This window comes from Bison bison, unplaced genomic scaffold (genome assembly GCF_000754665.1).
Source record: "Bison bison bison isolate TAMUID 2011002044 unplaced genomic scaffold, Bison_UMD1.0 scf7180017864471, whole genome shotgun sequence".
NCBI lineage: Eukaryota > Metazoa > Chordata > Mammalia > Artiodactyla > Bovidae > Bison > Bison bison.
In genome coordinates this window covers 29,789,267-29,804,807 of record NW_011495032.1, presented here as the reverse complement: position 1 = coordinate 29,804,807, position 15,541 = coordinate 29,789,267, and positions in this window count along the sequence as shown.

The following is a 15,541-nucleotide window of genomic DNA, read 5'->3' as shown; positions in this document are numbered from 1 at the left end:
CTGCCATGAGGGTGGTGTCATCTGCATATCTGAGGTTATTGATATTTCTCCCAGCAATATTGATTCCAGCTTGTGCTTCTTCCAGCCCAGCGTTTCTCATGATGTATTCCACATATAAGTTAAATAAGTAGGGTGACAATATACAGCCTTGACGTACTCCTTTTCCTATTTGGAACCAGTCTGTTGTTCCATGTCCAGTTCTAACTGTTGCTTCCTGACCTGCATACAGATTTCTCAAGAGGCAGGTCAGGTGGTCTGGTATTCCCATCTCTTTCAGAATTTTCCACAGTTTACTGTGATCCACACAGTCAAAGGCTTTGGCATAGTCAATAAAGCAGAAATAGAGTAGACACTTAATACAGGCTTCCCTGGTAACTCAGCTGGTAAAGACTCTGCCTGCAATGCAGGAGACCCTGGTTCGATTTCTGGGTCAGGAAGATTCCCCTGGAAAAGGGATAGGCTACCCAACTGCAGTATTCTTGGGCTTCCCTGGTGGCTCATACAGTAAAGAATCTGCTTGCAATGTGGGAGACCTAGGTTCCATCCCTGGGTTGGGAAGATCCCTTGGAGGAGGGCATGGCAACCCACTCCAGTATTCTTGACTAAAGAATCCCCATGGACAGAAGAGCCTGGCAGGCTACATACAGTCCATGGGGTCAAGAAGAATTAGACACAACTGAGTGACTAAGCATACACACACGGACACTTAATATATAATGGTTTTGTTTTTCTTGCCTTGTACTCTGTTTCTGAGTGAACAGCATTGCATTCCCAGACTGTTGCAAAATATTAGGCTAAAGAAATTACACAGTTATATCTCGAAGAAATTTTGATCCTTACTTACAATAACCAGATAACCAGCAAAGCCAAAGCAAATGGTTGATTTGTTCATTCAGCATTTACTCAGCAAGTACTTCTTGAGGCCCTAACAGGTGCCAGGCAGTGTTCTAGGAGCTGGGAATACATAGTAAACAGAGCAAAGTTGCTATTTTCACATAAGAATTGCTTATTGTGTGCATAGGCATGGGGGGTGGGGGGAAAATGATGAATAGATTAGCAGAAAAATATGTCACCTTTTACATGAAGCAACCAATTAGGGCAAATGTTGTGAAAATGAGTCCTTGAATTTGCTTATGTGCAGGGTGTTAGTGACCTTGATAACAACTTATTGCTTCCTGAGATTGTTTAAAAGAATGTTAGGGAAGGAGGAATGAAAACTGACCTTTTCCAGTCCTGTGGCCACTGCTGAGTTTTCCAAATTTGCTGGCATATTGAGTGCAGCACTTTCACAGCATTATTTTTCAGGATTTGAAAGAGCTCAACTGGAATTCCATCACCTCCACTAGCTTTGTTCGTAGTGATGCTTCCTGAGCCCCACTCGACTTCACATTCCAGGATGTCTGGCTCTAGGTGAGTGATCACATCATCATGATTATCTGGGTCGTGAAGATCTTTTTTGTACAGTTCTTCTATGTATTTTTGCCACCTCTTCATTTTTTAATACCTTCTACTTCTGTTAGGTCCATACCATTTCTGTCATTTATTGAACCCATTTGAGCATGAAATGTTCCCTTGGTATCTCTAATTTTCTTGAAGAGATCTCTAGTCTTTCCCATTCTATTGTTTTCCTCTATTTCTTTGCATTGATCGCTGAGGAAGGCTTTCTTATCTCTCCTTGTTATTCTTGGAACTCTGTATTCAAATGGGTATATCTTTCCTTTACTCCTTTGCTTTTCACTTTCTTCTTCTCACAGCTATTTGTAAGGCCTCCTCAGACAGCCATTTTGTTTTTTTGCATTTCTGTTTCTTGGGGATGGTCTTGATCACTGTCTCCTGTAGAATGTCACGAACTTCCGTCCATAGTTCATCAGGAGATCTGTCTATCAGATCTAGTCCCTCAAATCTATTTCTTACTTCCACTGTATAATCATAAAGGGATTTGATTTAGGTCATACCTGAATGGTCTAGTGGTTTTGCCCACTTTCTTCAATTTCAGTCTGAATTTGGCAATAAGGAATTTCTGATCTGATCCACAGTCAGCTCCCAGTCTTGTTTTTGCTGACTGTATAGAGCGTCTCCATCTTTGGCTGCAAAGAATATAATCAACCTGATTTTAGTGTTGACCATCTGGTGCTGTCCATGTGCAGAGTCTTCTCTTGTGTTGTTGGAAGAGAGTGTTTGCTATGACCAGTGTGTTTTCTTGGAAAAACTCTATTAGCCATGCTCCACTTCATTCTGTACTCCAAGGCCAAATTTGCCTGTTACCCAGGTGTTTCTTGACTTCTTACTTTTGCATTCCAGTCCCCTAATAATGAAAAGGACATCTTTTTTGGGTGTTAGTTCTAGAAGGTCTTGTAGGTCTTCATAGAATTGTTCAACTTCAGCTTCTTCAGCATTACTGGTTGGGGCATAGACTTGGATTACTGAGATATTGAATGGTTTGCCTTGGAAATGGAACAGAGATCATTCTGTCATTTTTGAGATTGCATCCAAGTACTGCATTTCAGACTCTTTTGTTGATTATGAGGTCTACTCCATTTCTTCTAAGGGATTCTTGCCCACAGTAGTAGATACAATGGTCATCTGAATTAAATTCACCCATTCCAGTTCATTTTAGTTTGCTGATTCCTAGAATGTCAACGTTCAGTCTTGCCATCTCCTGTTTGACCACTTCAAGTTTGTCTTGATTCATGGACCTAACATTCCAGGTTCCTATGAGAGTTCCAGAAAAACATCTACTTCTGCTTTATTGACTATGCCAAAGCCTTTGACTGTGTGGATCACAGTAAACTGTGGAAAATTCTTCAAGAGATGGGAATACCAGACCACCTGACCTGCCTCTTGAGAAATCTGTATGCGGGTCAGGAAGCAACAGTTAGAACTGGACATGGAACAACAGACTGGTTCTAAGTAGGAAAAGGAGTATATCAAGGCTGTATATTGTCACCCTGCTTATTTAACTTCTGTGCAGAGTACGTCATGAGAAACACTGGGCTGGAAGAAGCACAAGCCAGAATCAAGATTGCTGGGAGAAATATCAATAACCTCATATATACAGATAACACCACACTTATGGCAGAAAGTGAAGAAGAACTAAAGAGCCTCTTGATGAAAGTGAAAGAGGAGAGTGAAAAAGTTGGCTTAAAGCTCAACATTCAGAAAACTAAGAGCGTGCCATCCAGTCATGGCATCTGGTCCCATCACTTCATGGCAAATAGGTGGGGAAACAGCGGAATCAGTGGCTGACTTTATTTTTGGGGGCTCCAAAATCACTGCAGATGGTATTGCAGCCAGGAAATTAAAAGACGCTTACTCCTTGGAAGGAAAGTTAAGGCCAACCTAGACAGCATATTCAAAAGCAGAAACATTGCTTTGCCAACAAAGGTCTATCTAGTCAAGGCTGTGGTTTTTCCAGTGGTCATGTATGGATGTGAGAGTTGGACTATAAAGAAAGCTGAGTGCCGAAGAATTGATGCTTTTGAACTGTGGTGCTGGAGAAGACTCTTGAGAGTCCCTTGGACTGCAAGGAGATCCAACCAGTCCATCCTAAAGGAGATCAGTCCTGGGTGTTCATTGGAAGGACTGATGTTGAAGCTGAAAGTCTAATACTTTGGCCACCTGATGTGAAGAGCTGACTCATTTGTAAAGACCCTGATGCTGGGAAAGATTGAGGGCAGGAAGAGAAGGAGACAACAGAGGATGAGATGATTGGATGGCATCACTGACTCAATAGACATTGGTTTGGGTGAACTCTGGGAGCTGGTGGTGGACAGGGAGGCCTGGCGTGCTGTGGTTCATGGGGTCACAAAGAGTCGGACACGACTGCGTGACTGAACTGAACTGAAATGAACTGAGGGAAGGAGGAGGGAGTTGAGAAAGAAAGTAACTTCCCTATAAAGCAAACAGAAAAATTTGGGTGGCGATTAAAAGGTGTTTAAGGATTTTAAAGTTTTTAGTGGCAGTTATGACAGCATGGTTAAGCTGAAAGCAACGACCAATGGAGAGGAACTGATAATGCAGAAGGCAGACAACTCTAGGAGTGAGTGCTTGGTGAGTTGATAAGGCAAGAGACTCCAGTGCACAAGAGGATTTGGGCTTCGACTGCTTCCAGGACCTTTTGCTCATTGCAGAAAGCGGGGGGTGTCAAGTGTATGAGGTTGAGGGAGGATGTGGGGGCTTAGCCGTCTTGGCAGTGAGGTTATGTGGAAGTTCTCCTCTAGCTTCTCACTTATCTTTATCAATAATTATTGATTGTTAAGTTGAAAATAATTATTGATGATAAGAAGTGATGGCTTCCTCGTACCCAGCACCCCCAAATATCTGGGGTATATAGCATCATCTCCCCACTGCTCCTGTGCACAGGAGACTGATACTTAATTCATTCACAGTCAGCTCTTCCGGCCTCCTGTGCTGTTCCCAGGCTGAGGCGCTCGTGTTGTGATGATTTCCAGCCATCACGTGTTCCTCTCCATTGAGATAAACTTCTTCCAGAAGAAGCTGCCCATCTTGACAAGTCTGTTTTGTGTCCGTGCTTCACTGCACAGCCAGACCTGAAAGTGACGGGAACTGACAAACTCTCTGAACTTGTCCCATTGGATTTGTCTAATGGGCCTTTGCCTGACATAGATGAAAAAGTCATTGACAGAAGCAGACCATTTACCATGAGCCCGAGCAGAGGTATAAGCAGCGACAGACGAAATAGGTCTCGAAACGAAGCTGGGAAATTCAGGACACGTGATGGTCTCTAGGAGATCTCTGCTTTCGAACGTCAAGATGAAACGGATAGGTCTGGGGTTTGCAGCCCCAAGTCATCTGACTGGTTAGTGAGAAAGCCAGGCCCCCACTCCCCTTCTAACTATACCAGATTGACAGAAGCTATTTAGTGGTGATGTGGGGGTCAGGGGTGCCTTTCAACAGGATACTCCAGATCCAAGGTGGGGGGATGGTGGTATTCTCTTTCCAAAGGTAGTGAGACCAAAAAGGAAAAAATAATAACCACCATTTAAAAATTCTCAGCCATTTAGAAATTCTAGTCTGAAGGCAGAATTCTTACTGAAGGAAGCTTTGACAGAAGAGTCACATCTTAGCAGTGATATTTTTAGGTTCTATAATCAACACCTAACGTGAACATCATATAAACTTAGTATTACCCTTGAAAAGCCCTTATATCACCCACAAGACATACAACCTTGTGTTCTAATTTCTCTCCACACTGAAAATTGATAATTATTGCACTTGATTAAAGGAGCAAACAGAAGGGAAATCCGTGGGCAGATGTCTAGCCTTGAGACCATTCTGCCTCTAAGGCAGCTATCATATCCCTAGCTTTGAATGAGCACTGGGTGGAAAATGCCAAGAGCTCTTTTTGGGTCACAGGTTTTACTCTATTTCCTTTTTAATACTAAATCTTGACAGTCTTTATAAATGGTACAGGATGTGTTTGGTATTGTGAGGGTTAAATGGAATCGTGACAGTGCATCAAATGCAGATTGGGGTGAAAGCCTGAGTGTCGATTCATGCTAAACTAATACCACCCCATTCCATTTACTTTAATTTCAGATAGTCCAGTGGATATGGAAAGTCTGAGTCTCCTTTAAAAGGAGACGTTGGCTCAATGAAGAGTTATAATGGCTTTATTAAGGCAATTTAATTTATTAAAGTATTAAGGCAATTTCTTAAATGAAAAAAAATTACAAAAGTACCCAGGGAAAGAGGGTACTCTGCCAAAAGATGGTTGGTGGGTATTCAAAAGGGAAGAGGAGGACATCTCAGTGGCAGCCCAACATTGGAGTCTGGAAACTAGCACAGGGAGGAAAGAGAGAGAGATGGCAGGACAGAAAAGGTGCCCAGGAGGAGCAGAGCCTGAGCAACAAGAGGGGCCTTGAACAAGGAGAGAACCAGTAGGTGCTGATGTACTCAGGGAATAGAGATCAGGGCTCAACTTTGGTGTTTCTCTTCTGGCTTTTGAAATCCTCTGTGATCTTCTCAACACTCTGGCAGAGTCAGTGATCTGCTACAGCTAGTGTGGCAGGGAATTATGCAGTGGGTCAGAGTCCAAGCTGGGACAGGAGAACTGAGAGTGCTACCTAACCTTCCCAGGAGCACCCTTCCCCCCAAGGGTGGAAGCATCTCTGTATGGTTATTGCAGGTCTGAGGAGGTGAACAGCAAGTGCATCAGAGGAGTCCAAGATGGCATAGAGATGGAAACTTAGGAGCCAGACAGTAGAGAGGACACAGCTGGAGGACCCCACACAAGAGGACTGAGACAAACGCCCCTTCTCTCCAATATGCTGGTATGAGAGCTGCTGAATCCAGTGCCTCCAGGGTCAGCAGGTAGTAGCAAGGACTGAAGGTGCTTAGCATAAACTTATATACCAAGTAAAAGTGCTGAACTCCTTCTGCTGGAATTAAGCCTCACATCTGCTAAGTAACCTTGGCTTTTAAAACATTGTGAGGATGAGTCAGACAGTGAAACAAAACACTTTCTTGGGCTTCCTACTGCTGCAGGCTTCCAGGCTGCGGCTCCAACATGGGGGTCCTCGAACAGGTAACCCTCTGAGGGGAGAGATGCAGATGGGTCTCCAGCCCGTTTGTGTTTTCGACAAAGAGTCCTGAGAGCTAGCACTTCCTGTTCTCCCTCTTGAGAGGGGATTTATGACCGTGGGCTCATGGATTGTATCCAAAGTAGCATCTCTGCCTGCCCCACAGGACGCAGCTCAGCCTTCACCTGTTACAGAGGTGAACAGAAACCTCTTCTATTTGTTCAACGTTTCAGGGCTTTAAAGGAAATGCACACTCCTGTTTCTGCCTGCATTTCTTGGTCTGCCACCACAAGGCTGACTCATCCTTCTTGGTCTGGGTTCTCCTGAAAGAAGAATCTCGGTCAAGGACTGTTTTCCGGGATCAGAAATTGGGAGAGAGAGTGTGGAGAGACTGAGGTAGGGTCTCACCGTAGTACATCACTGAGGTCTCTGCTAACCATCTACAGAAAGGGCCCGGGGCCCTGATGCATGGGCAGTGATCTCTTGGTAGTTGCAGGCTGGGGGAGGGGAGCATTAACTCCTCTGTTTGAGCTTTCCTTGTGCGAAGCTCCTACAGCTTCAGAAAGGGCCCTAAGGCTGAAAAGCAGAGAGAGGTGGCCATGGGAGTAAGCTTGAATGGGCATAAATGTAGGTGGGGGCTATGGTGCAGGACATCCGGAGTGTCTGCTCCCATCTCTAATGCAAGAGATGGGGGCCCACTGTTCTTGGGGTGTGCCCAGGACTTGGCTTCACGCTCCCTCTTTTGCCCCCTCCCTGTTTCTCCATTGTGGAAGCCCAGGATGCCTTTCCTAGACGGTGGGCTTCCTCCTTGCTTTCATCACACTCACTCTCAAGGTTTTCCACGCACTGAAATATGTGAAGAGCCCAGCGCATAGCAGCAACTCAGGGGAAATGAGTTCCATTCTTGGTTTCCTCCTTTACCTTCTACTAAACTTTCTTTTTCCTCTTTCTTTTCCTCGTAATATATAGTGGCCTGTCGGGTGTAAGTCCTGCAGATGCTTATCTTTTTTCTCCCCACTCCCCCGGAAGTTGTTTGGTCCCAGGGTCAGCGCTCCCCTCTGTGTCACTGCCTCTGCCCCTCTAGGTAGGGTCTCTCTATCTCTGACCTTCTGTTAATCCTCACTTAGTTCAGAATCATCTGGTTATTTTTATGCTCAAGTTTGGGAACCTCAGACTTTCCTGGTGGTTCAGTGGTAAAGAATCTGCCTGCCAATGCAGAAAACAGGGGTTTTATCCCAGGTCACGAAGATCCCTTGAAGAAGGAAATGGCAACCCACTCTAAGTGTTCTTGCCTGGGAAATCTCATGGACAGAAGAGTCTGGTGGACTACAATCCATGGGGTCATGAAAGAGTCGGACACGATTTAGTGAGTGAAACAACAGGAACATTGGGAACCTTGCCCCTAGAGTGGAATCTTGCACAGTGGATTAAATGCACCTTTTTGGCCATCTCCCACTTACCCCAGTTCCATATGCCAAAAGGGACCTGGATTTCTACTCCCATTCATGCCTCCCTGACTCTTCCCAGTATCCTCCCTGTCCCCACAGAAAAAGAAAACACAGACTCTCTATTTCTGGTCATGCTGCAATCAATCCACGTTTACATGTGTTCAGAACCCTGGAGACACATTTGATTCTTCCGTCCTTCTGGAAGGGGCGCATAGGCCACAGTGTGGGGTCAGACAGAGGCAGTGGCAAGGCTGTCTTGGAACAGATCAGGAGGTGAATAGGCAAGTTTGCAAGGTCTTCGACAACACACTGGGAGCTGTAGAGTCCCAGCGTCAAAGCTAGTAATAGAAGAATTGTTAGAGCCTGGCTTGTACAACCCCTCACGTTGCTGATGAAGAAGCTGAAGCCCAGACTGATGCGGAGCATTGACAAAGGTCACTCGGCCAGCTCATTCAAGAGGGACAGAGATCTTCCCTTTCAGTGCCCTTCTCACAATGATACCAATCTACAAGGAGCTCGTGTCATGGACTTTTGGGTAGAATACAGAGCTCAAACAACAAAGATATTTCATATAAGTGACATTTTGGTTTAGGAGTGTCTGGCTTCAGGGGATGTTTGGACCAAGAGCTTAAGTATGCTGATAAGGGCCGGTGGATGGAGTGCCCTGATGAGCTGAATCCAGACTCTGTGACCCCCCCTGGGATGATGTGGAAGACTCAGAGAGATATGGGCTGTTGCAGACAGGGAAGAAAGACACTAGATGTTCATAGAGCCAGCAAAGAATCACTACAAAATCCAAAAAAGGACAGAGGTATGTGATCTGAAGTCTGAATGGTCCAAGGTCATGGCCAGCCTGTGTTCATCTCAGGACAATCTGGATGGAGGTCTGGGTTTGGGGTTGAAGCCAGAGGGAGCTCTGGGACTTTTCGTTGGATGACAGCCTTCCATAATTAATCCCTGTGCCCTGAACATTCTTCCTGTCTGTTCAGAGGGCAAGACTACATTCTTGGGATGACCTAAGACTCCCCCTGGAGAACCTGGTGTACTGGGTGGTTTTGCTTATTTCTAGGAAGTGGGGGAGAGGAGGGAGGCTGGGAGAGCTGCCCAGCCAGGACCTAGACCTTCCCTCTGGGCAGTCATTTTCCTTGGGTAGCTGGTCAGTGGTCAGGACCCTGTACCCCGCTCTCACAGTCAGTAGGACTTGAAGCTCTACTTCTTCTTCTTCACAGTGCCTGTAGCATCCATCTCTTCCTCTTCTCTCCACTGCCAACCTTCAGCTCAGGTGTGAGTATCCTGGTGCCAGGGCTCCCCGCCAGAGTTTGCAAGCTGGTCTCCCAGCCTTGCTTCTTACCTGTTCCAGCATATCTTGTGCCCATGCCAGGGTACTTGCTTCCAATACCGATTTTGTCATAATATCATTCTCCTGCTCAAAAGCCTTCAGTGAGCCCATCCCCGCTAAAAGCAAGAGCAGATCCAGGTTACTAATCTGGGTTTAAATATCACCTCCACTGAGACCCCTGAGAGACATGTTGAGTGAATGAGTGAATGAAAGTCACTCAGTCGTGTCCGACTCTTTGTGATCCCATGGACTGTAGCCCGCCAGGCTCCTCTGTCCATGGAATTCTCCAGGCAAGAATACTGGGGTGGGTGGCCTTTCCCTTCTCCAGGGGATCTTCCCGACCCAGGGATCAAACCCAGGTCTCCCATATTGCAGGCTGATTCTTTATTGTCTGAGCCATCAGGGAAGCCCTGGAGACCCATGTGCTGTGGTGATCATTCTTATCTTCAAACCCCAACAGCACTGAGTGTCACCCTTGGTTAGAAACGACCAGCTTTTCCGGCTTTCCATTGTTAATTATGGTTTTATATGTGTCTTCTTACTTTGATTCCGTGATCTTGGCAGACAGAGATGTACTTATCTATCTCTCTGTGCCCTGTATACAATGGATGAACAAATAGTATTAATTGATACAAATAGTATTAATTCCCTGGAGTTAGACTCATGCTTGGAATTTTGGTCAATTAAGACTTTCTTATTATAATATTTTTAAATCTCTAGAAATGTAAGTTCAAATTATGAGATGCTGCTGCTGCTGCTAAGTCACTTCAGTCATGTCCGACTCTGTGGGACCCCATAGACAGCAGCCCACCAGGCTCCTCCGTCCCTGGGATTCTCCAGGCAAGAACACTGGAGTGGGTTGCCATTTCCTTCTCCAATGCATGAAAGTGAAAAGTGAAAGTGAAGTCACTCAGTCGTGTCCGACTCTTAGCGACCCCATGGACCACAGCCTACCAGGCTCCTCCACCCATAGGATTTTCCAGGCAAGAGTACTGGAGTGGGGTGCCATTGCCTTCTCCACAAATTATGAGATGGGAAGAAGATAAATGGGAGAGATTTTCCTACCCTTTTCTTACAATTAATTTTCCTTGTCTGCTTGAGTATATATCAGCATCAATATCTACCTCGGACTTAATTTAGCAGAAAATGTTCTTAAAACCTAACCAGTGTGCATTCCTAGAATTCAAATGGGCATATGGATTGAAATACCAAATTTGTCATGTCTCCAGCATGCAGGCTCAAAAGAGTATTTCAAAAAACAACACACACACACAAAAAACGGTTTTGAGGCCAAAACAATTTTAAATGGGAGTTTTTGAAGCATTAAAAAAAGTTTCACAGGAGTGCTTTTTCTTGACTCTCATCCATTTAATTATTCTGTAGTTATGAGGCCAAAACTCAGCTGTTGAAAAGGCCTCTGCATCCCTGTCTTCAAATGGGCTGAGTGCATGGTTGGGACAGCCCTAGCAGAGAGAGATTGCAAATGGTATAGACTTGGCGGGGGGAATTAGGAAAAGAGGCTCCTTTGGTGAGTTTTACCTGGGGTAGTGTGACACGGCCACTTGATGGGTGGCGAAAAAACACAGCATGGAGAGAGTCAGGCATGCACCTGCCACTTGGCATTTTCCTGTAACTTAGGTCGGTCAAATGCTGGGTCCCAGTTTAAGTTCCAAACCAATGGACCATCATTCTGTGACCAAAACTGATTGTTTGTTTTCAGTGTTGATCAAGAGGCAGTCAGGCAGAAGCTGCCTTCACTCAAAGGGACCAAAGTGAGGGACTCTCTTGGCAGAAGTGGAGAAATAAGGGCAAGGAGTGGACAGGCCCCTCCCCCGCCCCGCTGCAGTTATTGCTGCTTCCTTCCTCCTGTGCCGTGGAACAATGGACTAAAAAGCCAATGCTTATAAAACCCCTTCTTTTCTGTTATCACTGCCTGGAATGCAGTGGAATTATTTGGTCTTGCTTTGGTGGATGGGTGGCTTGGGGGAATGGTCATGGCTGTGGGTAAGTAGACATCTGGGGCAGAGCCTGAGTATTCTTGTGTCAATGGCAGGACATGTGTTTACCAAAATGTTTATGCACACAGAGACTCACGTATTTGGTCCTGCAATGCAGAACAATCATCATTGTTTATATGGGCTGAATTGTCCCCAAATTCACATGTTGAAGTCCTACCTACCAGGACCTATGAATGATACAGAGTTTGGAAATAGGGCCTTTAAAAGAGTAAATAAGGTACAATGATAAGAGGAATTAAGGGTCATATGGGTGAGCCCTAATCCACTGTGACTGGTGTGTCCTTATAGAAAGAGGAGATTAGGACACAGACATGCACAGAGGGAAGACCATGTAAAGACATGGACACTGTCATCTAGGACTTTCTGCCTTCAGAATTGTAAGAAAAGAAATTTCTGTTACTCAGCCCTTGATGTGGGCTGACACAACTGTTAAGAAGAAGCCGAGAGAGGGAGAGACAGACTTAAAATGGAGAAGCACAACTTTACGAAACCCTGAGTTTTATTGTGAATGAATAAAGGAAGGCATCCATTCATCCTTCAGTATACACTTTTATTTCAGACCTTTAGAGAGTAGCACAAAGCAGCTGGAAGAAGCCCTCCCTTTCATGGTCCCCAGTTGAGAAAATGAAACATACTGGGGAGGGCTTAATAACCTCTGGTCACCAGCTGCTGGTGCCCTGGCTCTGGGAGGCGAGGATAAATCTGGTGATCCACTGATTGCTGCACACATAACTGAGATCACTGGGATTAAGCAGCTATTATCTTTTCATATTTTCATTGAACCTGATACTGCAGAACCAATGTTATCCCCAGACTTTATGTCCTCCGTCTGTCTATAGTCCTGGCTTGCATTGTGAGTGTTCAAAATAGATAAAATATTTAATATCTTTTTATTGCCCCTCTCAGCACTGTGCAAGGTCCTGGCTGGCCTCGAGCACGCAGCGTGGACAAGCGGGCTTGCTCACTGAGCTGCTCTTACCAGCTGCTTTGTTAATGGTTCCAGCAGGTGGTGCCGTATTGTGGGGAGGACAGGAAGTCTGTCCCTGGAGGCTGGGCGAGCGTCTCTGGGTAAACGGGTAAAGGACCATCTTGTCAGCTTGAGACGCTGCGGCTCCCCACGGCCCGCTTCTTTAGCTGATTTCTTCCTCCTGACTCATGTCTGCTGCCTCATTTGAGTTACTGTGCAAACGTTTAGCCAAGAGGCCGTACCAGACCTCATGCTTATTTACGACCGACGGCCGGGAGTCTCAGGGAGGCACTGAGGCAGCATTCCAGACCGAGCCTTCTGGTCAAATAAGGACAAAGTGAACCACGCCTTTCATTCTTGGCCAGTGAAGTCTGTGCCTTAGAGTGCCCTGTGCTGGTGCAGGGGCCTCCCCCAGGGCCGGCTGACCTTTGACCAGCTCCCCAGCCATCAGTGCGTTCGAAGAGAGAAGGGAAGAGGGTTGTGTGGGGACAGAGGGTGCTGCGGGGAGGTGCCCTGTTTGTTCCTCTTTCTGTGTTTCCTACAGGAAGCCAGTGTGCCTTCTAAGGCAGAGGCGCTTTTGCCATTATATATATCCTGTTTGGCTGCAGGAAGCCTTCTAGAAAAAAAAAACAGAAAAACCCTCAAAGAGGGGCATGAAACAATGCAGTCTGTCTAAGACACACGTATGGGGACGTGCACACACATGCACACACAGCTGAAGAAGAGCCCAAAGGAATGGAGGCATAGCTGCCAAACTGGAGGAAGTGTCATCGAAGACATCAGCCTCAGTGAAGGGACTTGAAAGCCAGGGTGGCCCTGCCTGGCAGAATTTCTCACTTGAAAAGCCTTCAGGTATGCTTGTCACCAACCAGAAAAGTTGAATTTGCTCTCTGTAAACCCAGGCCTGCTTCTTCACCTTGTGAGGAACATGACAACGCCCCACATCTGGCTGGGAGGACTTTATGATCCAGTGAGGTGGGTAGGTTCAATTAAACAAAAGCACAAATGGTGGACACCACGGGTGGGGTGTGATGACCCAGGAGTCAGACTGTTTCAGAAGTTCTGATGATGCTGTTATTGTTGTTCAGTTGCAAAGTCATGTCTGACTCTTTGCAACCCCACACACTGCGGCATGCCAGGCTTCCCTGTCCTCCACTGTTTCCCGGAGTTTGCTCAAACTCATGTCTGTTGAGTTGGTGATGCCATCTAACCATCTTCTCCTTTTGCCTTCAATCCTTTGCAGCATCAGGGTCTTTTCCTAAGAGTCAGCTCTTTGCATCAGGTGGCCAAAGTATTGGAGCTTCACTGAGGCTGAGCTATTATTCTATTTGTTTAGTAAATGATAAGCCTAATACCTAAGCAGTAAGGCCTACTGTGTGCAAACCCCTTAGGTAGCGGAGTGTCTAGTGGGAATGACATCAGTTAGGACCACTCTGTCTATCAGCTCTGGCCTGGAGTCTAGCCGATCTATAGAAGGGACCTAATGCTACCAGCTCTGTACTTCCCAGGGTGGTCAGGAGGAGCAAGCAAACAGCATAAGGCATGCTGCTGCTTGGAACACTGCAAGTGCTTCATAAGACATTTGAAGACAAGAGGGTAAGTGAGCTTCCATTTCCTCCTTATACATTAGTCCACAGCACGTATTTGGGTGATCATGATGGGGAGGGTTTTAAAGGAATCCCTCTGGGGTGGGGCTGGAGAATGCTTCTTTATAAGATAAATATTTATAACTAAAATAAAAGGGCAAAAGGAAAAGGAAATAGGCCCTAGGCTTCCCATAAATATTTTCCCATCTCTTGGTCTTTTTTTTTTTAAGAGGCATTTCTTTCTGTCTCATCCTCTCCAGCCCCAGCCCACTACCTGCTGCTCCTGCCTTGTCTCCAGGGAGATTTGTCCCCTCCACCCTCCGTTACAGCTGTCCCCAGGAGGAGCCCCTACTCCACTGGTGGGGTGGAGGTGAAACGGGCCCACTGACAGGAGCTGCTCCTCCACCTCTCATCAGCTTCTATCCCCGCGCTATGGTTTCATCAAGGAGCCTCTCTGACACACATGCTTTCCCAGCTAGGATAACGAGGGCTGGCTCTGCTTCACACCCCTTCCCACTCTTGTCTCAGCGCCCCACCCCTTCCTTCCCCTGCCACATGCTTTATCCCGAGAGCATCCTTCGGGAGCACTGGGGACATCCCCATCCCGTCATCAGGGCGGTTAGGAGGCTGTGCAACTGGCAGGGAGCACAGACCTTTGCAGGCAGCGTGGCTGAGATGTGAATTCCCTGCATGCACACTGTGAAGAGTCCTCTTTGGGGGAGGGGGGAGGAATAGGAGGAAACAAAGGAGGACAAAAGAAGAAAGGTGGGCAGCTCAGGACTGCACCTCCTTATTGTTCCTTTCCAAATGAGATGGCAGACCTCGGTGAAGTCCATAGGGGCTGTGTCTGGCATGAGTCAGCAACCAGCACAAATTACTGCCAGTTGATTAAATTAGCATTTGTTATAAGCCAGAAAGGAAGGGGGGAGGGTGTCATGTGCGGGGATAGATGGAGAATGAAGAAAATCTTCTTCATGCCTTTTGAATTATTTATGGCCTGGAACTTTACATGCTAAAACCTAACCAGACTTGATAGAGAGAGCCTGAGGAGGATTCTCTCCTCCCTTAAAGCCACAGAGCACACGCTTTTGGTCCCCTGGAGGACCAGGAGAGTGCTAACAATGACAGACTCCAGTGAGAAAGTGGAACTCTTTCTTAATTTCATTATGACCTTGAAAACAGCAATGCTGCATAGAAATCCTGCCTCCACCAGTCACAGAAGACTTAGATTTCTCAGTAACCTTGTGAGCTGTGGCCACGAGTGTGTGAATGCATTCCACTTTGATTTTGCCGTGTGGGAACTGACTGTCAGATCAGTGGACAAAGGATAGGTCTCTTCGATCTTCGCCTCTGGCTTCCAGCCAGATGGGAGAGAAACAAAGACTTTGGAGTCTCTGCTTTCCTTTCCCCCACCCCTCTCCCTCCTCGCTTCTCCTCCTGCCTTAACCGCTTAGAGCCGATTAATCTGGATAGGGTCTCCTGACTGCTCTTACATTTGGGGAAATCATGTCTAATTGTTTAGGGTGTGAAATGAAGTGATACAGTCTCAGAAAGGGGCCCTCCTTTCAGAAGATGTGCAATGCAGAAGAGAGAGCCCCATGCTGGGTGTGTGTGCAAGGGAGCTGGGCAGGGTGGTTGACA